Here is a 23,160-nt window from a genome sequence, read left to right as displayed (position 1 = left end):
AAAAGCAAACACAAACAATCATATAAAAGAAGAAAAAAAACCCTTTAGAATGAAATTCCTTTTGTCCAAGTATGCATTTTTCCCTTTTATCCTAGCTACAAATTTTCCTAGAGAAACCTGAAAGAAAGAGAAGGAAATGCTGAAAAAGACATACGTGATTGAAATTAGCTGCTATCTTCAGGATGCCACTGGATTGCACATGAGATAATGAATTAAATGAAGTAGAAACCATGGCCTGAACTGGAAATGTGCTTTATGCCTAATGTAATTAATCTCTATTGAAACAGCTAAGCCATTTAATTTGTGTTGCATGAATAATGAAATGAAAGGGGCATGTATGAATTGACTTTTTAACCAGTGGAGAAGATGCAACCTCCAGGCTTAAAAATTGATTGGGATTTTCCTGACAACTCTTTAGATTTATGGATCTCAGACCCAGTTTCTTTCTTTCATTGGTCAGTCACAGATTGGTTTTTCTTTGTAGCCATTTCTAGTTTATCCAGACATTTTGGAAACCAAAATCACAAGGATGTTTTCAGACAGTTACTCAAATAATGGTGCCAACCCCAGATAGCTGCTTGCTTTCATAGCATTTCCCAGCAAAGTATTTAGCTTTCTCCTTTCAAGATTTACTAGCCTTTTAATATTTGGAGAGAGCAGGTAGGAAAGATTTCCCATGGCAATTGTCATGCTGATCTGTGCCTCTGAGACCACCATGCTCTTTTGCCAATGCTGGTATGGCTACACTGGCCTGAGAGGAAAAGTAGTGCCAGAAAGCCCTCAGCATCTAACACGGTTTTACTAAAGACTTAATAACAGCACATGATGAGTATTAATAAAAGACAGGCTTGGGGCACCTGGGTGGCTCAGTGGGTTAAAGCCTCTAACTTCAGCTCAGGTCATGGTCCCAGGGTCCTGGGATCGAGCCCCGCAGCGGGGCTCGATCCCAGAAGGAGCTTCCTCCTCTCTCTCTCTCTCTCTCTGCCAGCCTCTGTGCCTACTTGTGATCTGTCTGTCAAACAAATAAATAAGATTAAAAAAAAAAAAAAAAAAGACAGGCTTAGTGCTACCTATCCTAGAATCTTGTTACTGTCTATTTCTGCTGGCTTCCCCTTTCCTTAGGCTGCCACCATGTTATAGGCACTGGTCTCATCATACCCCATGTCCAAGAATTTGGGCAGACATAAGAGAGTGAGGGGTTAAATAATATTTCCCAAAAACAAACAAGAATTTATTGGAACAGTCCAATCTAGATTCCTCTTTCAAAATTTAGGAGAAAGGTCATTTGAAAAGGCACTAATTTGGGGGCATGTTTGTTACATCTAGAAATGTACCTCTTTAGAAAACCTTTGTTTCCCTTTGGCAGCCATTTCTTTTCTCTCTTTGGTCTCCCATCATGACTGGAACAAACATACACATTCACTGCTGAGTCAGTGAACAAAGCTGATGATCGTAGACTAGGAAAAATATTATGTTCAGGTGCAAACAATAGAGGCCAGAGGCAAGGAAAAGCAGGCAGTGATGTGGTGGTGTGTAAGCTCTGGTAAGAGCGCTTTAAGTATAGATTGGTAGCGCAGCTACTGAGTTGGTTTAGCTCCCTAGAAACGTCAGCTTTTAAAGGTATAATCTGATAGCATCTGAGTCAGGAATCTGCACTCCAACTTTAACAAGTGTTTCAGTGTAACAGATATAGCAAGGGACAAGGTGATCACTCTGATGACTCCAGACCAGAGTAGCAGTCCAGGTTCCAGGGGTCCACAGAGTTCCCACACACCTCTTTTTTATCATCGAAGCAGCTTCAGAGGTGGAAACATTTTTTTCCACTTTAGCACTCTCTGTTCCACCTTCCTTTTGCATTCCCTGTGTCCTAGGAACCCAAAGTGCTGTAATGTTTTCCTCAACAACCCTCTGAGACCCATGTTTTGTCATCAGTTGCGTCCACTTCCTCATCAAAGAAGCTTGCTTTGTGCCTTTCCTTTCAACTAGCTACTGGACAGAATAAGACCTAAATAAGTATATTAACACAAGGGGTTAGTCCATTTTAATGATAATTCTCCTTAGGTGAAAGAAATGAGTCTTTGAATGTGACAGATTAAGCTTTAAGATTGGTTGATAAGGAAGAAGCTTTGCAGAAAACAGAGAAGAGTTTTGTACCCTCTTCCACGCTCAAGCAGGTGTCTCCAGTCCTGGGCATATCATTTCATCAGGAAACGACCCATGAGGAAGCCTCTGGTCTATCCAACACACTTAGCTTTACCTCACTCATGTGTGACTTTATGAGAAGAGGTCAGATAAGAAATTGCAGTCCCCTGCTTGCAGTCTGGCTTGGATCACTTGCTCTAAAGAAAGCCAGCCACCATGTCATGAAGGCACTCAAGCAGTCCCATGGAGAGGTCTGTGATCAAGGAAGCAAGCCCTCCTGCCAACAGTCAAGTGAGTGAACCATCTTGCAAACCAATCCTCAGGAGTGCCTGGCTGGCTCAGTCAGTAGAGCACGTGACTCTTGATCTTGGGGTTGTAAGTTGAAGCCCAATGTTGGGCCTAGAGCTTACTTTAAAACAAAACAAAACTAAACACAACAACAACCAAAGAAAAAGAAGAAAACAAGTCCTCAAGTGCCAGTCAGGTCTTCAGAGAACTCCAGCTCTAGCTGACATCTTGTTAATGACTTCATGAGAGAGTCTGAGCCAGAACCACCCTAAATTTCTGACCCACAAAAATTATGAGAATAAAATGTGTGTCGTTGTAAATTGTTAGGTTTTTAGGGCGATTTGTTACATAGCACTGGCTAACTAATAAACTTTTAAAGAATATATATTATATAAAAATATATAAAATTACATACAATTATATAAGTGCGGATGTTCTTTCCTGTTCCAAAAGGATTTGAGGCAACATTATTATGAGTTTTATTTGCTCAAGGAATGACCAATTTTGGTATGGTACTTTTAAAGAAGATAGTTACATGCCTCTTTTGTTATTGCATTGTGCTACAATGGATATTGGATTTTCTTTAAAGAATGTAACATTATATTTTTACCTTCACATTTTTGCCTGCTGCTTAGAAATGAGAAAAAGCTGTCATATTATATTAAAACAGAACTTACTAATAGCATAGAAAATTAGACAGATTATAGTAAATTACATGTAGCTAAAGTTTAATTAAGAAAGTGTCTTCTCTTTTACTTTTTTGGTTTCTTTTATGCAATAAGTATTTTCTCTAGCTCTCCAGAAAAACAGAAGGCATTTATAGTGGCTTGGCTTCATCTGAATGGTGAAGGTTTGCTTAAATTAAAACAAACAGATTTTCCACCTTTCAATTATGGTGTGTTTCCTGATTTGAACCGAATAATCTAATTATCCTTAACTTTATCCCTCATTTGTAGAAAATGAGAAATCTGCAGCAAAAAAAAGTCAAGTGAAGTCAAGAGCTAATTGTATAGAAAGATGTCCTGCTTACATCAGTAAGGACACAGTGGAGCAAATGGATTTGCTCTTCCTGGCTGGTCCACTAGTAGCTATTCTGTCTCATGCAAAAGAAATTAGAAAGTTTCTTCCTAAACAGCATATTCCAAGTATTTTATTCTTTAACCTGATTAGTTTACTTCTTCTTTTTAATCTTGGAATCAAGTGATTTGCAGCAATTGGATAAGAACAGGTGTTCTTGTTATTGATCCAAAACTTAATGGTTTAAGTCACAATAAAACTTTATTATCCCCCCCCAAAAAAAGAAAGTTTATTATCCCACACAATTTCTGCAGGTCAAAAAGTTGGAAACAGTTCAGCAAGGTGTTTCTGGCTCTATGTCTTTCATGAAATTGCAGCCAAGATGTTAGCTGGGGCAACAATTATCTGAGGGCTTGACTAGGATTGAAGGATACACTTTCTTTCTTTTTTTTTAAGATTTTATTTTTTTTTTTTAATTTATTTGAGAGGCAGATATCACAAGCAGGTAGAGAGGCAGGCAGAGAGAGAGAGAGAGGAGGAAGTAGGTTCCCTGTGAGCAGAAAGCCCAATTCAGGGCTCGATCCCAGGACCCTGAGATCATAACCTGAGCTAAAGGCAGAGGCTTAACCCACTAAGCCACCCAGGTGCCCCAAGGATACACTTTCAAGATGGCTTCCTCACATGGCAGTTAGCAAGAGACCTCTTTTTTACCATGTGAACCTCCATACTGTGGCTTGCATGTCTCATGACCAGGCAACTGGCTTTCCACTGAGTGAGTAATATAAGAAAGATGAAAGTATAGCACAGAACAGTAACGTTTCTTACAACCTATTCTTGGAAGTCACAAGCCATCTTTTCTGCAACATCTTAATGGTTGCACAGGTTATCCCTAGTGAATGTAGCTTTTGGAAGGACACTGTGTGTATGTACTCTATAGTTCATAACTGTCCCAAAGGGACCTGGGGGCAGTACTTATCTTCAAATCCATTAAATGTGTTTTTCTGTAAAATATATGAATATTTTTATTTGTTCATTTTTTTTAACTTAAATTAACCTACACTCATTTTTTTCCAGGATTCTTTGGATTTGAGAATTGTGGAGAAGGTATTACAGGTTGTTACAATTTACCTTTCTCTTGTTTGATTGTTTTGTTTTTTCACTTGTATGTAGGTCTATAGCTAAGTTATCAAACCACTATTTTAATCCAAGTCACTTAGACAAAGTACACTCTATTTCCAATGAGCAGTCTGCTATAGAGAGTTTTTATATAGAGAGGGTTTATTGCATAGATATTAGACATAATTTAAAAGTACTACACTGAATTAGTAAGTCTTAGTTTTTTTAAGCATTACAAAAGCATTCAATATACAAAAATTTTTAATTATAAAAAAGTCCTTGAAAATGCTAGAACTCTTTGTCTTGAAAATTTCCAGGCTATGACACCTTTGTTTACTGTCCAAAGATGTACATCACTAACCATAGCTACTCACAGTGAAAACAGAAAATATGCAGTAGACTTGGAAGCAGTGGAAAGCCACTTATTTCATTTACAATTAGGAATGATTCAGGAAATGGACAGGAATGTCAAAGAGTGCTGTGAATTTCTCTCTCTCTTTCTCTCTCTCTCTCTCTCTATCTTTTCAAGTACAAGCTTTTACTAAAATGATTCTGTGTCTTGAAGTCAAATGGATGTTTTGAATCCTTACTTGTGTTTGACCTTAGGCAAGTGACTTAAACTCCTTGAGCTTTAGCTATAGATAGGAGGTGATACCTATCTTGCAGGTTAATTAGAAGGATTAGAAGGAATTTTAGTAACATTATTAATACAGGTCCTATGAGCTTATGGGCGCTCAGAAAGTTAGCGTTTATTGTTAGTTAGGTAATCCATCTCTGAAAATTTGGAATTAAAGTTTCTAAATATTGAGTCATATTTAAAATACACTTGGGAACTTACCTGTAATAAAATAATTTATTCATTTATTCATTTTTTTTTTAGAGGGACAGTCTTTCTCTAAGGAAACTATAGCCTTCAAATGACCAATGAGGTGGTCTAGATATTTAAAGATTAATTTGGCCTTGACACCCATGCCAGCACCCAGTGCCTGCAGCTCTGCTGAAAGAGAAGGAAAGTTGCCCTGGTCTTTCTCTGTCCCTCTGAATTCACATACAGAGAGAGAAGTTGGGCCAGTGCCAGGGATCATAAACATGAATTTCTCCTTAGATACAAGTGCAGTGTTTACAAGGTTAGATGTCTAGCTCCGGACTTTGACATTATGTAATACAACTTTTGTTGTGTTAATGTACCTCATTCATATGCTGATAAGACTCCTCTAGCTGGTGGCAGAGGGTTGCCTTTAAATTAATATAAAGGGCAGCTGTAAGTTTTAATTTACTACAACCTGATCAGCCCAATGGATGTGCTATTCTCATCATAAATTTAACTATGGTTACATTGCTTGGGCAGATAATTAGAAAGCACACCATTACTCCCACACGGAGTACAATATGCATTTTGGTTTTTAGCCATAGTTATTTTAACAGTTTAAAGAGTAAATTAAATTTACAATATAGTTCTCATCAAGGTACATGCAGTGATGTTCCATCATAGCGACAAAGGATGTCGGAGATTATCTGGTTCAACCTCTTCATTCTATCAACGAGGAAATTGGTCCTAAGAAGGGAAGGGATTTCCTCTAGGTCTTTCCTCAAACTGCTCAGAAGCAAAGCTGATACTGGTCTCCTGTCTTCCTGTCTAATTTTCTTTCCCCTCTTACATCAACACAGAGTGAAATATCGTAACATTTCTAATGGGAGAGCCTGGTTTTCTTTATCTCATCCATTCACACTTTCTTTAAATAAATTAAAACATTCTGCCAACTTTTCTATGGAGTATAAGTTATCTGCAGAGTAACCATAGCATTTGGTGAAGGGCTTTTGGATAGTAACTTTGTCCTTTCTTTTTGTGTACCCTAGGTGAAGGCCATTTTATGTTGTGCAAAGACCATGACAATGAACTCATCTTCCTACTTCTGCTATCTCTTCACTCCATTCCAACATGAAAAAGACCCCTGGTAAACTCATTCATTCTTTACCATTTCAAGTGTCCAGTCTGGACAGGACACTGTTCGAAGTGCTGGGCATTTTGCAATGAATAACAAAGAAACTAAGACCTATGTGCGCTTCACAGATCCCTGAGAACTCTACTGACATTCCCCACACAAAACTATTCTATGCCTTCTACAGTTTGCTTCATGGAGCTCTGTCTGCCCACAGTAGGCCATGGTGTCTGCAGTACGGTCCTCTTCGTACTGCAATCATTGAGGTGCTGGCTAAAAATAAATAAATCAATAAGTAAATAAGTAAATAAATAAAAATAAGGCTCCTGGGCTCCATCTCAGATCACGGAAGCAAATTGCTGGGTTAAAAATCTGCCTTAGGCACATCAAAATTTGAAACTCATACTTCTACACAAATGAAAGTTGGCTCCATTCACTGGGCCTATACCACATGGCTATTTGCCATTTCAAAAGTGAATAAAATATTTTGTCTATTGTATGGTGGGCTTCTTAATCATTGTCGCTTTAATTGTGCATTTTTCTGTACATCTCACAGTGCCTAACACCATGTATTAGCTATTTAATTTACTAAATGACCCTATAATTACATGTGAAGTGACATTATTCATTCTTGATACACATTTCTCCTCAGGAAAGCGGCACAGAAATTTTAATTTTTGTTCTTGAAACATCAATCTTTCCAAGTTGCCAAGCCTAACTGGAAGTTCTGTGGCAACACTAGCATGACTCCAGGGGTTGTTAACCGCCGGCAACGGTCTTCTTCCCTCTGTGCCCTCCCTGACTTACTGGATGTCTCTAGTACTTGCTCTCAGCTCATGGGCTTTGTCTTTGGATGACTAATGCCCCAGCTTCTGAGTAGGGCCTGTGGCTCAGGCTTCAACCAATCAGCATGATCCAATCTCTTCTGTTGAATATTCAGGGATATGTATGACTCAATTAACACCAGTGAGACACAAAAAGAGATTGACAGGGAGCCTCCAGAACATAGAAACCTCTGTATATGGGAGAGAAAGCATGGAATCTTGGCGGCCATCTTACCGGCTTGACAGCAACCAGCCTTATTGTACAGCAGATGCTGCAGAAGGCAGAGACGGAAAGAAACAGAGCCCCCAGTGACCTGAGTGGGTTGTTGAATCAAACCACCCCTGAGGCTGGAGTTTTCTTCAGCTTTTCCAGTTACGTAATGCAATAATCCCTTTTTATTATTTAAGTCACTTGGTGCTGGGCGTTCTGTTACATGGAAACAAAAGCATCCTGAGTGACGTAGGTAAAGACCATGTTTATCTTTCTCACCACCGCATCTCCAAAACCTGACCCAGTGTGTAATGCAAAGCAGACAAAACTGAGATATATTTTTGAGTGAATAAGCAAACTTCAGTTGTGCATTCTTGTTTTCCTAGCAGACTAAATAATCACAGCACATTCAGAAACTGTCATGGTTTGTTAAAGAACATGGCTCATATCATTCAGTCTGCTAAGCCACACACCCATGTATTAAATCTATGCTGTATTCCAAGTGCTGTGTTAGTTTTTGGGGACATAGAGATTTTTGATAGAGAAGATGAAATCAATTAATGTTTACTGACCCCCTGAAATTGTCTGGGCACTGGGCAGAGTGCGTTTACCTAGATTTTTTTCAATTAACCCTCACATAAGCCTCATGAGATATATGCCATTGTTCTTATCTTTTAAAACAAACAAAATGATCTCATGGTGAGTAAATGATTAGACCAAAATCACAGAGCTAATAGGTGGGGAAACTGACATTCAGACTTGGATTTTGCACTTCCTCCTAAAGCATGGTTTGGTGCCCGAGCCCATGAGCCTCGGAGCCTTTCCACCCTGACTGGAGGCCTGGAAGGAACAGGGCTGCGACGGAAGAGTCTGGAGTTTCACGGCTGATCCTCTGCAGAGGAAACTCAGTAACTCATTGTTCCAAGGTCATCGAAGGGAAAAATAGAAGCCTTTGCTTCAGAGAAATAATCATGTTTGTTACTCACAATGGTTTTTGTCTTATTTTAAAATTTAATTAGTACTCGTTTTTAGCTTCTGTGACTGCCAAGTGACCAAAGAGGTCAGTTGCCCTGCTGTGGGGTTTTTAGCCAATTCATGAGGGTTATTTCACTTGACAAGGGTCCTGTTTTAATGGGAAGGGTTGTCACATCCTATCCACATCCTGTTTTTGATCTCACTGCAGCCAGTTTGGTCAAACTATTCCCCTGTCCTCAATATTGTCCCTTCCCAGATTTTTCTTTTAGCAGCCCCACTTTGATATGCAGGGAGAGCTGGTCCTGGTCAAGCTGTTTCCTGCCTTTTTGGATTTCCCCCAACACCTGAGTGTGCTGTTCGGCGTCCAGCAGCGTGGAGCCTGCCAGACTCCATGGCAGCTGCCCAGCCAGCTGCTTTGGGGTTGCAGGCAATACGGGTGACGACCTTATCAGTCCTAGCTTCCCAGCCGTCACCGTCAAACCCCCTCCCGGGTTCAAGACCATTATGCACTGTGCTGCTCTACTTAGCGGTAACTTTAATTTCTTCTCAGCGGCAGATGCCATTGTTCTGTGGCAGACAAATGTCTTGAAACGAGTCTCTGGGTAGCCCTGTTCTCGAACGCAGGGGCACATCAGCTTGGCGTTCCTTCTCAGGGGGGTGGGAACCTGAGCTGGATGACTCCATTAGCACCAAGAGACAACCACAGAGCATGGGCCGTCAGAATTCCGAGGAAGACACGAACAACGGAGAAGGATGAGTGGGAGAGGCAGCGCGAAGCAAGGAAGGAGAGACAGGAAGAAGGAAAAGGCACGAGGCTTGTTGAGGTAGGAAAGAGCACGGTCTTGAGGAAAGTGGCCTCCTCTCCTCCCTCTCACTGCTGTCAGTCAGGGCCCCTTTCACTCAAGTTTAAGGGCTGAACCCACTTCCTGGCCTACCACAGGCCTGAGAGTACCATAGACACGATGACTGCAGCTGAAGTCTGCAGTTAGTCTCAGTTCGGTGGGACCCTGTTCCTGGGGCAAACCCAGGATAGCCAGATACCTTTTGATCTGCAGCTTTCCGCATAACCTCACCAAGCTGACCCAGTTGATTATGTACAGGTTTCTGCCTGCTGTGCCTCTCGCTGGGACCGATGTCCTATACAGATTTCCAGACCAGGGGTATCCCCAGAACTGCCACAGAACTTCGTGTGAATCAGGCTCATTGGGGTTGTCCTTGCACAGACTGTATGACCTTCTGTGACAGTCCTGTTACTTATACCCCAGCGCCCTTATGGTGAGGTAGAGGTGTTGGTCTCTTAATCCGAGATCTCGGCTAACTTCTTCCCCCACCAAGCCACTATGTCTGCCTCATCTTATTCAGAAAAGTGTCTGTTTTGCTGTGTACATCTAGGACATTGAGCTTGGACTAAATCATTAGGCAAAAATCCTCTGATCCTGGGTCTTCCCATTCTTCAACTTCCCATCAGGAAAGCTTTATACAACAGCTGAGTCAGTTCTCCTCCTGGTCTGGCCCACATCCTAACCCGGAGTCTCTCCTGCCCTACTGCTGGGCCCAGGAAGTCACAGTGGGGCTGAGAGTCCAGCTGCCTGCGCTGTTCTTCCCGCCCATGGCCCCACAGAGGACAGAGTGATCTTTCAAAGCACAAGCCTCCGCCGGCTGCTCTCCTGCTAAAAACTCTTCAGTGGCTTCCTCATGTCCTCAGAAGGAGAGAGCATTGAAAAAGTGAAATCAGAGAAAATCTAAAAACTAATCCATTTTGATGAAAAGTAGATATTCCATCACATAAAAATAACAAATCTCTGGATAATTTAATTTGAAAAATAAGAAAGAAGATAGAGATATAGAACTATTATAAAATATATTTATATATATAATATGTTTATATACACACACATATATACATAAACAGTTTTATATGTATATACATAGTTATGTTTACATAAATATTTTATACATATATTTATAGATATAGATATAGATATACACACATGATATTGTATTCAAATTAGAAATCTTGATAAAATTTAACTATATTTAGGCTTTTATATGACTCAGGTACAGGAAGGAAATCGAAATAGACCAAAAATGTGAAGGAAATTTTTGAAGTTTTATATCAGTGGGCTTTACAAGACAGTTATTTCAAATGTTCAGGAAATAGACAATCTCTACTATTTACCTATTACCATTTAAATGGTTCCTAAATGGGCACCTGAGTGGCTTAGTCAGTTAAGCATTTGCCTTCGGCTTAGGTCATGATCTTGAGGTCCTGGGATCAAGACCATGTGTGGCTTCCTGCTCAGTAGAGTCTGCTTCTCCCTCTCCCTTTGCTCTCTCCCCACCCCACACTCAAATAAATAAATAATCTTAAAAAAAATTTTTTTAAATGGTGCCTAAAGATTCCAAAGAAATATTTTTTCAAAAGAAAGATTTTAAATTTCATTTCAGTTAGTATGATTCTGATATTAAAATCTGATTAAATTGTTTTAAAAATAGAACATTTATGTTACTTATACCACTTATAAATATAGATGCCAAACATATTAAAAATAATAGCATATTAAATTTCTCAGTATATTCTAGTATATTAACATCAGGAAATCAATGTATCAGAAGAATAATATACTTTATCAAGTAAGACTTAATATAAGAACATATGGCTAATTAAATATTAGAATACTTATGAACATAACGTATAATCCTCATACATCAAAGGAAAAGTATGTATTTGATAGAGTTCAAATTTCATTCCAATTTTTTAAAATAGTATATTAAAACAAGAGTAGAGAAGTATATCCTTAGATGATTAAAAAAAAAAAAATCATAAAACAATGCATGTATCTCACCACATGACAAGAATGTTAATGGTATTATTCCTAAGTCAGACATAAAACCAAGAAGGCTTCTTTTTACTAGTACTATTATTATTATGAACATTTTACTTGCTGTTCTGAAAATTATAATCAGTCTAATAAGTTAAATTAATTCTAGATTAAAAAAGGGAGAGCTCCACAACCACATATATCAATTATTTCCCACTAAAACTGGGACAAGAACAGATATTAGCAATCTTGCAAAGAGCTTTCTAGACAGTAAAGAATCAGGCACTTTTAGAACCTGGTAATAAGAATGTTTGTGATAAAGCATTTCAGAAGGATACTTTGGTAATGGGTATATCAAAAATCTTGAACATATATATGAAATTCTTGGGTCTCAGACAAGCAAAATGGATATATGCTTACTTAATGCAGTGTTTTTAGTACTTACATAGGCAGAAAGTGAGATGATGGAGATTTGTACATGAAATGTATATTATATAGTTAGATCTACAGACAGAATAAAAGACAACAACACATTAATAGTGGCTCTGGGTAGTGGAATTACTAAAGTAGGATTTTCAATAAGGTAAAATTCATGACTCATAAAAATATAAAATGAACCACACAAACAACACTGTGTTCAATTCATGAAATAATGAGGGAACCAGTAAGATATTAAGACTGGTTCAGAGAAATGTCTAAGAAGAATGTTTAAGACATTTTTGGAAATGTAATAAAAGAATGTAGGATATAATCACCTGGCTCAAGACAGAACTGGTTAATATTTTACAACACAATATGGCTGGTGATGTTATCTTTCCTATGGGACAGAAATTATTTGGATCTCAACTGAACAAAAAATCTATGAGTTGGCCTATGATTTCACTAAGACTGGGAACCTTAACCAAAAGTAAACAGTGAGTTAAACAAAGTAACTTTTCCTTGATCTATTGTTGTTCAATATGGTGGCTAGTAGTCGCATGTGGCTTTCGAACACTTGAAATAAGTCAGCCCAAACTGAGATGTGTTCCAAGTACACAACACATGCCAGGTTTCAAGGAGTTAGTACAATAAAATAATATAAAACATCTCATTAATAATTTCTTATATGGATTACATAAAAAAACATAATATTTTGGATCTATGGGGTTAAATAAATTATATTATAAAAATAAATTTTACCTGTGTGTTTTTAGTTTTTTCATATGGCTATTAGAAATTGAAATTATAGAGTGCCTTAACTCAGTGGGTTAAGCCACTACCTTCGGCTCAGGTCATGATCCCAGGGTCCTGGGATGGAGTCCCTCATTAGGCTCTCTGCTCAGCAGGGGGCCTGCTTCTGTCTCTCTCTCTCTCTCTCTCTCTCTCTCTCTTTGCCTACCCTCTCTGCATACTTGTGATCTCTGTCTGTCAAGTAAATAAATAAAATCTTTAAAAAAAAAAAGAAAAAAAGAGATTGAAATTATATAGTGCTTCACATTATACTTTTATTGGTTCTATAGAATCCTTGGGTGGGCCATTGCTCTCATCTGACGTTGAAAGCATGTGCCACCCATATTTATGTCACGTTTCCAAATTTCGAGTAATTTCTGTTAGGAGAAAAGGAGGTCATTTAATTTTTCTTCCTTTTTGGGTAATTTTACAAAATATCTAAAATAGGTAAACATTGATTTTATAATGTGAGAAAAGATCAATTTTTTTATATCCCACTGAAAATGAGGGGTAAAACACCTAAGTCAGGTTGGGAAATAAAAAGCACATGGAGCAGGGTTTTGAATAGGGCTCTAATGGCACGTTCAGCTATGTTAGCTCTAAAGTCCTCCTGTGAGTTATTTTCACTAATGATTTTAAGCAGCCAAGCATCTCTTAAAGTCTATTTCAGAGAAAATGAGAGCGGCCCCAGGCGTAAGCTATGAAAGCCTCATCTGGATGAGAAGACGCCTCACTGTACATTTCTCCAAGTAACACACTTTCCGGAGTAGCTATCAAGCCAGAGGGCTCAGGACTAATCACACAGATAATTCAGGTGCTGATGTGAGTTTGAGTTGCAGAGTTTGGCTGGTGGAGGAGCAGGGGAGATCAAGATGTACTACATCTGGTTCTTAGAGAGCTTGGATTAGAGGCTACAGTGAACAATGGCCACAGCCTTAGAGTGAGAGAGACCAGGGACCCTCAGCTCCTCAGCCTTCTATATCTTTATCCTGATTGCTAGTCTACATATGACAGGTCTCATAGGTACTCATCAACGTCAATGGGTAACTCCTAGCCTTCAGGTAGACTCTTTAAAAAGCTAGCTTTCATTTTTTGGTTTTTAGAGTATCTTCTGATCTTTGGGTAAAATTTTGGGACAGAAAAACCAAGCCACTAGTATCTGTGTTTTTGTCTACTATTTTGCCCCCCATGGTCAACAGTATAAACCTTTGAATACAGGATGATAATTATACATTTAGAAATCAAGGTGACTTTCAATCTTGGATCTAACACCATATGTTTTCCAAACTATAGGCATTTTCTATGAAGTATATAAAATAAAAATTACTAATCATATTCCTAATCCCTTGGGTTTTGGAGGTGTGTGTAATCCATATAGAATTATAAAATTGAGGTGGCAGTTTGCTTTAAAAATACAAAAAGGGAGCACCCAGGTGGCTCAGTTGGTTAAACATCCAACTTTTGATTTCAGCTCAGTTCACAGTCTCAGGGTCATGAGATCAAGCCCTAAGTGGGGTTCCATGATCAACATGGAATCTGCTTGAGATTCTCTCTGTCCCTCTCCCTCTGTTCCTACCCCCCTACTCACATACACACACACTTTCTCTTTTTCTCTCTCTCAATAAATAAATAAATAAATCTTTAAAAAATAACAAAAATAATACATTATATCTCCCTCTTAAAAAAAAGTGAAATTTCTTCAGTAAACATAATGTCAGAAGAGATTTATCCATGTTTGTCTTTGGATTTTGAATTTTAAACAATTGTCCAGATTTTCAGGTTCACTTAGCAAAATGCAGAACAGTTGAAGTAGAGACTGCTTCACAGGGGCTGGTTCACTAAAGCAAGCTAAAACTACATTGTCTTTTCTGTATATACCTCTGTATTTAGGGACAAAATAAAGCAGATCAAGCAGCAGTTTCTGAGTTGGATGAGCTCTGCTTCATGTAGCCTGTTAGAACCCACTTTGCTCAGCCTATTTCCAGACATCCACTGGTGTAATTCCGTTTTCTAATATGCCCCTTTATGTCCCCTAACCTCTCACCTAACCCTTGTCTTCCAGTCTTCTAATACAATGGTTCTCAAAATAGGGTCCAAAGATTCTTATGGTTCCCATAATCCTTTCAAGGCCATCTGGGAGGCCAAAACTATTTTTATAATAATGCTGAGATCTTATTTACATTTTGCACTGTGTTAATATTTTCATGATGGTGCAAAAGCAATGACAGATACCTAGCCTTAATCAGGACTGTGGTCCCATCAGGACAATGGTAACTTAATAGTTACCATTGCCTCACCATTGTACATTGTTTCACTTAAGGAATGCCCTGAGTGAAACGGTAAACATTATTAATTTGACTAATTTTGACACTTAAGTACATTTCTTTCTTTTTATTTTTCTATGTAAAGAAACAGGAAGTACATGAAAATGTCTTCTGCTAGAGGAAAACTCCTTGGGTAATGAAGTTCTGGGACTGGCACACTAAAATCCATTAGTCCATACAGGCTAGCAACCACCAGCCTATATTCATACTGATCTATAAAAATCCCTTAGTCTGCTTTGAATGGATCTTTCACCTACATTCCGGTTGTAGCAGCATGCATTGGTCACCCAGAAAATATTCATTCACTGAGTTATCCAAGTCTTCCGAATAATGCCTCATTAGATATTTCACAAATTTAAGAAACGGCCTCTTAGAGAATTTTACAGGGGAAAGAGCAAAAGAGAATATTCACAATTAGCTGAAAAGAATATTACATATTTGAATGAAGCCAAATTTTCTTGCTATACTTCAAACAAAAAAATATAGTATAATAGATTGAATATTGAAGCACGTATGAGAATCCAGCTGTCTTTTATTGTTAGACACTAAACAGATAAGCAAAACATGAAATAAAGATCTTTGATTTCTCAATAGTTTTTAAGACCATGAAGGGGTTCTGAGACCAAAAAGTTTGAAAACGTGTGATCTCATCCATCTTGTCTCATCCTGGAGGCTTCTGTTTGTCTCCAGTATACTTGATCCCTCTTCCTCTGGTATCTTCTAACATGATCCTCAAACTTTAATATGCATGCAGATCACCTGAGAAAAGTGCCCAATAAAACACAGATTCTGATGCTTCTGGAGTGGGGCCTGAACGCCTGCATTTCTTTTCTTTTCTTTTTTTTTTTTTTAAAGATTTTTTAATTTATTTGTCAGAGAGAGAGAGGAGTGAGAGTGAGCACAAGCAGACAGAGTGGTAGGCAGAGGCAGAGGGAGAAGCAGGCTCCCCGCTAAGCAAGGAGCCCGATGCGGGACTTGATTCCAGGACGCTGGGATCATGACCTGAGCCGAAGGCAGCCACTTAACCAGCTGAGCCACCCAGGTGTCCCTGAACGCCTGCATTTCTAACAGGGTCTCAGAATATGCCAGTGCTTCTTGTCCACACAGCCCCCCTTAAGCACCAGAAGTCCAACTCACACTAGTGCTGCTCACATGATCATCACTTGCTGCATTGTGACGTCTGAGTTGTTGGCTCACTTCCAACATTATTATTATTGTTACCAATTTTATTATTGTTTGGGCATATTTTATCAACTGGGTGCTGGACACTAAGTTGTAAACTAAGAACCTTACGTGTATTATCTCATTTAATGCTCACAGCATTCTAATGGGGTAGATTCCATTACTGTTCCTAATCCACAGTTGAGAAGACTAAGGATAAGTTGTTTGCCAAGATCACAAACAACTAGGAAGAGCCAGGATCTGGTATCATGTCCATTTGACTCCATAGCCTGTACTACTAATTGTTGTACTATATAGACTTATATCATTATAAGTCTCATAATATAATTTGTTTTCACGGTGTGTGCTTTGTCTTTCTATTTAAATTATATGTTACTTAAAGCCCAGGTGTTATCTCACTCCTCTTACATTTTGCCCAGAAATCTTTTCAGAAATCTACAGTGACCCAACGCGTATTATATTTGTGGAATAAATGAATCAACATTGTTACAAAGAAAACCCCAGCCCAAATGGAGGGACTTATGTCAAGGCCCCACATCAGCAAACCCAAACTTGACACCTAACTGCGGTTTCAACCCCCACAGGATTGTAACCTTTAAAAAGCCAGCCTGGAATTTCCTGGTGGGCACTAGGATATTTACTGACAGACCCTTTTCATTCCCCTTAGGAGGGCCATCTTGCCAAAAACAATGCCTTCTTTGCTAATCTTTTCCCTTTTCCCCCTCTCTGCCTTTGAAAACCCTTTCTTTTTTGCACCTCAATGGATTGCTGCCCAATTCATGAATCGATTAATAAAGCCAATTAGATCTTTAAAATTTACTCAGGTGAATTTTTGTTGTTTAACAATGTAAATGTGCACATAAAATAATATCAAGTGACCCTGAAAGCCCAAAGCTGCTGTTCTTCCCACACCTTCAGTAAGGCACGTGCTGTGAATTCTTTTAATACTGGATGGTGAGACTGGATCTGTACTGATGAATTTTTATTCTTTAGTTCTGACAGAAACATAAGTCTATGATATCTTCCCAGTGTCTTTTCTGTGGTCCCAGCAGTGTTAGGTCTTTACCTCTTTTTCTTGTTCATCAACTGGTAATATTTAAGAATCAAGGAATTTCACATAAACCCCCCCGAATCCACTGCCCTGGCTGTAATGGAGCCCACATTAGCCTAACTGTATGAAAGGAAGTAGTAGCTGCAGGTGAGCGGTGGGGGGCCCAGCATGCCTAGTCCTGTCCCACTGCTCAGGTTCTTACCTGGTACCATCAGCCATTTTCCTGCATGTCTCCAATTTTAAGATATTGGTATGCTTTTATTTATTTATTTTAAGATTTTATTTATGTATGTATAGAGGGAGAGGACAAGCAGGAGGTGGGGCAGAGGAAGAGGGGGAAGCAGGCTCCCTGCGGAACAGAGATTCCCGAGGAGGTGGGGCCATCCTGATCATGACCTGAGTCCAAAGCACGAATCCTAACTGACTGAACCATCCAGGTGCCCCCTGGTATGCTTTTAGAAATGACATTCTGTTATCACCAAACAAGATGTATGTCAAAGAAAGGTGTTCTCTTACAGTCAATTCTACAGCATAATTGTTGAAAACTTTGTCTTAAATATCAGCTCAAAGCTTTTCTTGGTAGAGTTTCGTAATTGTTGTGTTGCGGGAAGTCCCTGCTCAGGATGGCCTAGCCAGCCGGTTCTCTTGGAGGTTTTGGATGGGGAGAGGGGGAGAAAGAAAGGAGAAAGAGAATTCCCGCCAGGAAGAGGTGAGCCGGGGCGAGACTCTGGAAACAGCAGGGGATGCCAGTGAGACCAGAAGGAAGGAGGACAGACAGAATATTCGAAATTGGGTAATTTGGAAGTTTTCCATTCTTTTTTTTTCCTTAAAATTCCAGTAATTTATAGACTTTATTTAAAAGGGCTTTTAGGGACGCCTGGGTGGCTCAGTTGGTTAAGCAGCTGCCTTCGGCTCAGGTCATGATCCCAGCGTCCTGGGATCGAGTCCTACATCGGGCTCCTTGCTCAGCAGGGAGCCTGCTTCTCCCTCTCCCTCTGCCTGCCATTCTGTCTGCCTGTGCTTGCTCTCTCCCCCCCTCTCTCTGATAAATAAATAAAATCTTAAAAGGGCTTTTATTTGAAAGCTCAGGGTCAATTTTGCCTTTCTCTGAAGAGCTTCATCAAGAAGGCCAACTGCATTCTTAAGAGAGAAGAAAATAGCTATGATTAGCATTTGTATGGGCCTCTTAAAGTTTATAGAGCTCCTTTGCTTACATTAACTCAATTGATCTTCCCTGCAATCTAGTGAGGTAGGGATTATTACCTTCCTATTAAAGATGAAGCTACCAAGCCTCAAAGCATCTTCCCAGGTGCTCAAGGTCACTTACCTATTCAGTAGGGAGAACAATGTACCCGCATCCAGTGCTCCCTCCCTTCTTAGCAGTAGCATTATAAAAGGCGCAAGAACCCTATAAAAGTATACACTTGCGTTGCATATTGCACTGGAGCTCATTGAAAGTTAAAATTGTTAACTTCTGTCTCGGAACCTCTATAAATATAATTAGCAAATATTTGATTACTTTAACCTATTACATTTAACATGGTTTTTTGGTCACTATACTTACCTGTATTTAGAGAGGCTACTTTCCACTCTCTGCCCCCTTTTGCCTTGAAGTTTAGTTTATTTCTTTTTTTGGTGTTCATTGATAGAGGGGGGAAAACTATTCTGAGCTTGTTAAAAGAATAAGGCAGAGTTTATTCAGGGACCACTACAATGGGGGTTTGCAGTAGAGGGGATTGGGCTCAACTCTGACTATAACAAGGAAAAGTGGAATTTCAAGTCAAGGAGCAGAATTAGGCAGGGGGTTGGGGTATGTGGGAGGAGGTGGAGAATCTGGAGATGGAAAATTACTGAAGAGGGCAATGTAATTCCTTACCAAATTGACCTATAAGATTCTTGCTTAAAGGCAGGTCAAAGTGATCAGACATCACTTTGGATGGAGTGGATGGAGGATGGAGAAGGATGAAACATTTGGTCAGATTATCAAGAGTGATCAGATTGAGCATGGAAGATTTTGGCTAAACCAACATGACAGGATTCGTGCTACAACTGGGCTCTTGAGGACTTACCCAAGTACAGGAACTAGTTGAAAAAAGAACTCAGGGGAGGTTGACTAGAGTTTGGTCAAGGGGAGATTCTTTGTCATCATATTTATCAAATTAATAGTATTTGAATGGAGAATCAATGGAAACCCTGTTGCCTTTTAGTTCTATTTCTAATGAGTATGTGTGTGTGTGCCTGTGTGTGTGTGTGATTGTACATATATGCATATGTATTGGGAGACTGAAACCAAACATCAGGTTTTATAGGCATTTATCCCTTTATCCTAATTAACATTTGGACAACAGTTTTTTTTTGTTTGTCTGTTTTCCATGCTAACTGTTGCCTTTACCCATAAAGCGAGAGACCTGGCTGAAATTTCTATGTCCCAACAAGCATTAAAACTCTTATGGGTCAAAATTTTGCTTTCATACTTTGTTTTCTATGACAGCAGTGGGAACTTCTCATCCTTCACAAAGGATGAGACTTTGTCTCCCCATCCCTCCCACGCTGTAAGTCTTCCATTCCTTGAAAAGCACAACTGACATTTTTCAATCATTCATAAACTTATGTTCAAACGTAATTTCAAGGCAGGTTCCTAGGTCCTCATTTTCAACTAAATTGCCACTACTAAGTTTCTTCTATAGAAGTCACTATATTCTGTAGTCCCCCAAAGGACACTCAGAGACATGGGACTGTGCATCTTTCCATAGCTGTCACCATGGGTCCTAAGAACATCACTCTCCTTATATGGTTGTGTTGAGGACTTCTTCGGAAAATCACATTTAGATTTGAAAGTATCCCCAGATGTCCTGAGTTTGCCAAAACTGCAGTGTTTCTGCATTGCTCTTTGGGCTAAAATTCTTGTCCCTTTCCTCATGTCTCAATGATAAAATTGGGTATCATTTAGCAAATGTTTGCCTTGTGCCAAACATTTTCCATATATTATCTCTAATCCTCATAAAACCCATGCAAGATATAATTATCCCCAAGTTTACTAATGTCAGAATTTGGATTCAGAAAAGATGGATGGTTAGACCACAACTGGAAATGACTCCAGGTCTGTTCAATTCCAAATCATGTGTTTTTCTGACTCTATCATGCAATCACAGTGTTCTGGCCTTTTTCTGGCTACAATTAACATCTGGGGATCCAAAGCAATTCATCTCTGGTATAAAACAGAGAAATCAGCAAATATGTCTTCTTTAGCACTGGGGCTTATTTACTCTGCTTACTGACTGTGCAGACTCAGACTTCACTGCCCCTCTCTGCTTCATCTGAAGGGGCTTAACCCCTTTGTGGCCAGGATGCTCAGGATCTCAGCTCTTCCCCCACAAGAGCTGGAATTTGCTTTAACTTTCATTGGTTCATCCTTAACTCATTTTGCATAGTGATCATTAACCATCAATAAAGCAGTAATGGGAATTTCTTCGGAGACTTCAGTTCACTCATATTTCATCTGATAGGTCCTCACATGGAAGATTCCGATCTGTCTCCATGTAATTCAAGATTTTTGAGCAGGAATAAGCCCTAAAGATGATTTCTTCTATTCCTTCACTTTGGGGATGATTGAACCAAGGCCTAGTGCAGTGAAATGATTTTATTTACAAGATGTTCCAAGTGCATAGTAAAGGTGGACTGGATCACAGGTTTCCTGACCCATCACATAGACCTTGGCCACAACACCACACTGAAACCAGAAGACTCCCCTGCAACTTACAAACCAGAGGCATTCATTTTTGCCTCTCTCCAAGCTCAGCTGAACCAACAGCCAATGTGACCATGAGATTTTTTCCAATCTGAGAGGAAAGACTGACAAATGATAAGCGTTGATCTAGAGCCATTGTCCTTGATCAAACTGAAAAGCACCCTGCTGTCAGACAACCTGGTTAGAAACCCAAACAACACAAGGCATCCAGTCCTGTCAGCTAGAGACAGGCATCCTGCTGGCAAACTAAATGCTTTGAGGCAGTTACATTTTAACTTGTCTTAAAAACAAATGCTCTGAAGCCAAAAATGTATTGAACCACACAGAAAATAGTGCACAGCTGTAGTCTACATATTTCCTTCTTTTGTCATTGGGAAATTTGAAGTTTTGAAATTGAAGGAGAATAAGCAACCATAGCAGGGACCCCACGTGAAGGGACAGTTGGATGGGAAAAGATGCCCAGTGGCAGACTTGTTCTTCACTGGTCCCTGGAGACTTGGGTTGCGCTCAGGTAGACCTCTTTTTAATTGGAGACATTGGAGAGATTACTACACCAGCTTCGGACTTAAATTCCTCATTCGTAAAATGAATGGCTGAGGTCTTTTCAGCCCTTCAAAAATAAATCAGAGAAATTTAAAATTTATCCATTTTCTTCCAACTATATTTCATCTTCATCTTACATACTTTTTGCCCCTCATAACCTTCAGGCTTTGATCCCTTCTCATCATGGAAGGATATAATTCCTCTCCTAGCTTAAACTGCTCATCAGTATTCTCTGTGCCCTTACCTCCTTGTCCTTCTGTCCCATCAACTTTGTTAATTGCTACTCTTTGACCAGCTCAGTCTTCTACTCCTAAGAATTGAAGTGTTCATGGGAGAGAGGGGAAGAAATTAAGCTTTACTAATTGGACCTATTCCAAATTTATGGTTTTCTTCACAAGAAGATTCTCCATACTCCTCAGAAGTTCTCCTAATCATTTCTAGTTGGCTTCCTAACATTAATTATTCTTATTAATATCTTACTTCTACTTATGATTATAAATTAGATGGTATTTTCTCCAAATACCTGAGAAATTTTATTGTACAAAGTCAATGACTATGAATTAAACACTTAGTATTATCAGGTACTATTCCAGGTAGCAAGGATAAAATGAAATATTTGTGTTCTTAGAGTCTAGTAGCGTAAGGGCCTATTTGGCCAGAGTGATTCCATCTGGTTAAACTGATTTTGTTGTTTATGCAGTAAAACTTAAACAGACCCTGTCCCCCCACCCCAACCCCAGAGGAACCTACTTAAAAGCAAGTCCAGGAAACCAGTAAAATATGGTCTACCAGTCGCAGATAACAGAGCCCAAATACAGGGGTGGGTCAGGTCAGGTGGAGATAACAGAGCCCGAATGCAGGGATGAGTCAGGCCAGGTGGAGACATGCAATCGGTGGGGCACGCATACTGTTTCCCTAGCTACCAAGGAGTGTGGGCCCCACCTTTTGGGAGCCAATTCTGACCAAGGTGATAGCTAGTTCAAATAGCTACTATGGGGTGAATTGTAATTCAACTGGCCACCCTTGTGTGACCTAGCATGACTGTGCAGTTTTCTCTGTGTGTTGCAATCTCATTGGCCACCTACATGTGGCCAGGCCCAACCACATGGCCTTTGCTCTATAAAAGTTAGTCTGTAAGGCAGCGGGAGGTCGCCCTCTCTGTAAGAGGTGACCCCGAACAGTCGGTTTGATTCTTGATGCTTGGCATGAAATAAAGTTCTGCTTGACCTTTGCTTTGTATCAGTCTTGCTCCTTTGATCACGGACCTATTACTGGGGGACCTTTCAGTAGGAAGAATGGAAACAGACAAACAAATAAGTAAAACATAGAGAAGATTCATTGTCTTGGTTGAATTCCAAATTGCTCAAGTATAAGGCCTGGCTCCATGACGTTGCTCCCAGAATAAATATTGGGAAACTGTAAGCCAAGTAAAAGTTCTGGAGCTTATTCAGGACTTGGAATTTTGAGTGTGTTAAGTATCGTTAAGAGCTATGGAGAAAGTAAATCAGGTAAAGGAGAATAGAAAGTGTTGGGGGGTGAGGTATATATCCTATATGAGTTCATGAAGAAAAGCTATATTTACAGGTATTTGAGGCAAATACTTGAAAACAGTGAGGACATAAATCATGTAGATAACAAGAGAAAGAACATTTAGCGATAACTGTAAGTAAACACACTGAAAAATGAAATTAGTGTGCTTGCAGAAGATCAAGAAGGCCAACACATCTGGTTTGAGGGAATGAGAGCTAGAATAAAACATGAAGTCAGA

This window comes from Mustela lutreola, chromosome 18 (assembly GCF_030435805.1).
Source record: "Mustela lutreola isolate mMusLut2 chromosome 18, mMusLut2.pri, whole genome shotgun sequence".
Taxonomy (NCBI): domain Eukaryota; kingdom Metazoa; phylum Chordata; class Mammalia; order Carnivora; family Mustelidae; genus Mustela; species Mustela lutreola.
The sequence above is the reverse complement of the archived record's forward strand: the minus strand, read 5'-3'. Positions refer to the sequence as shown.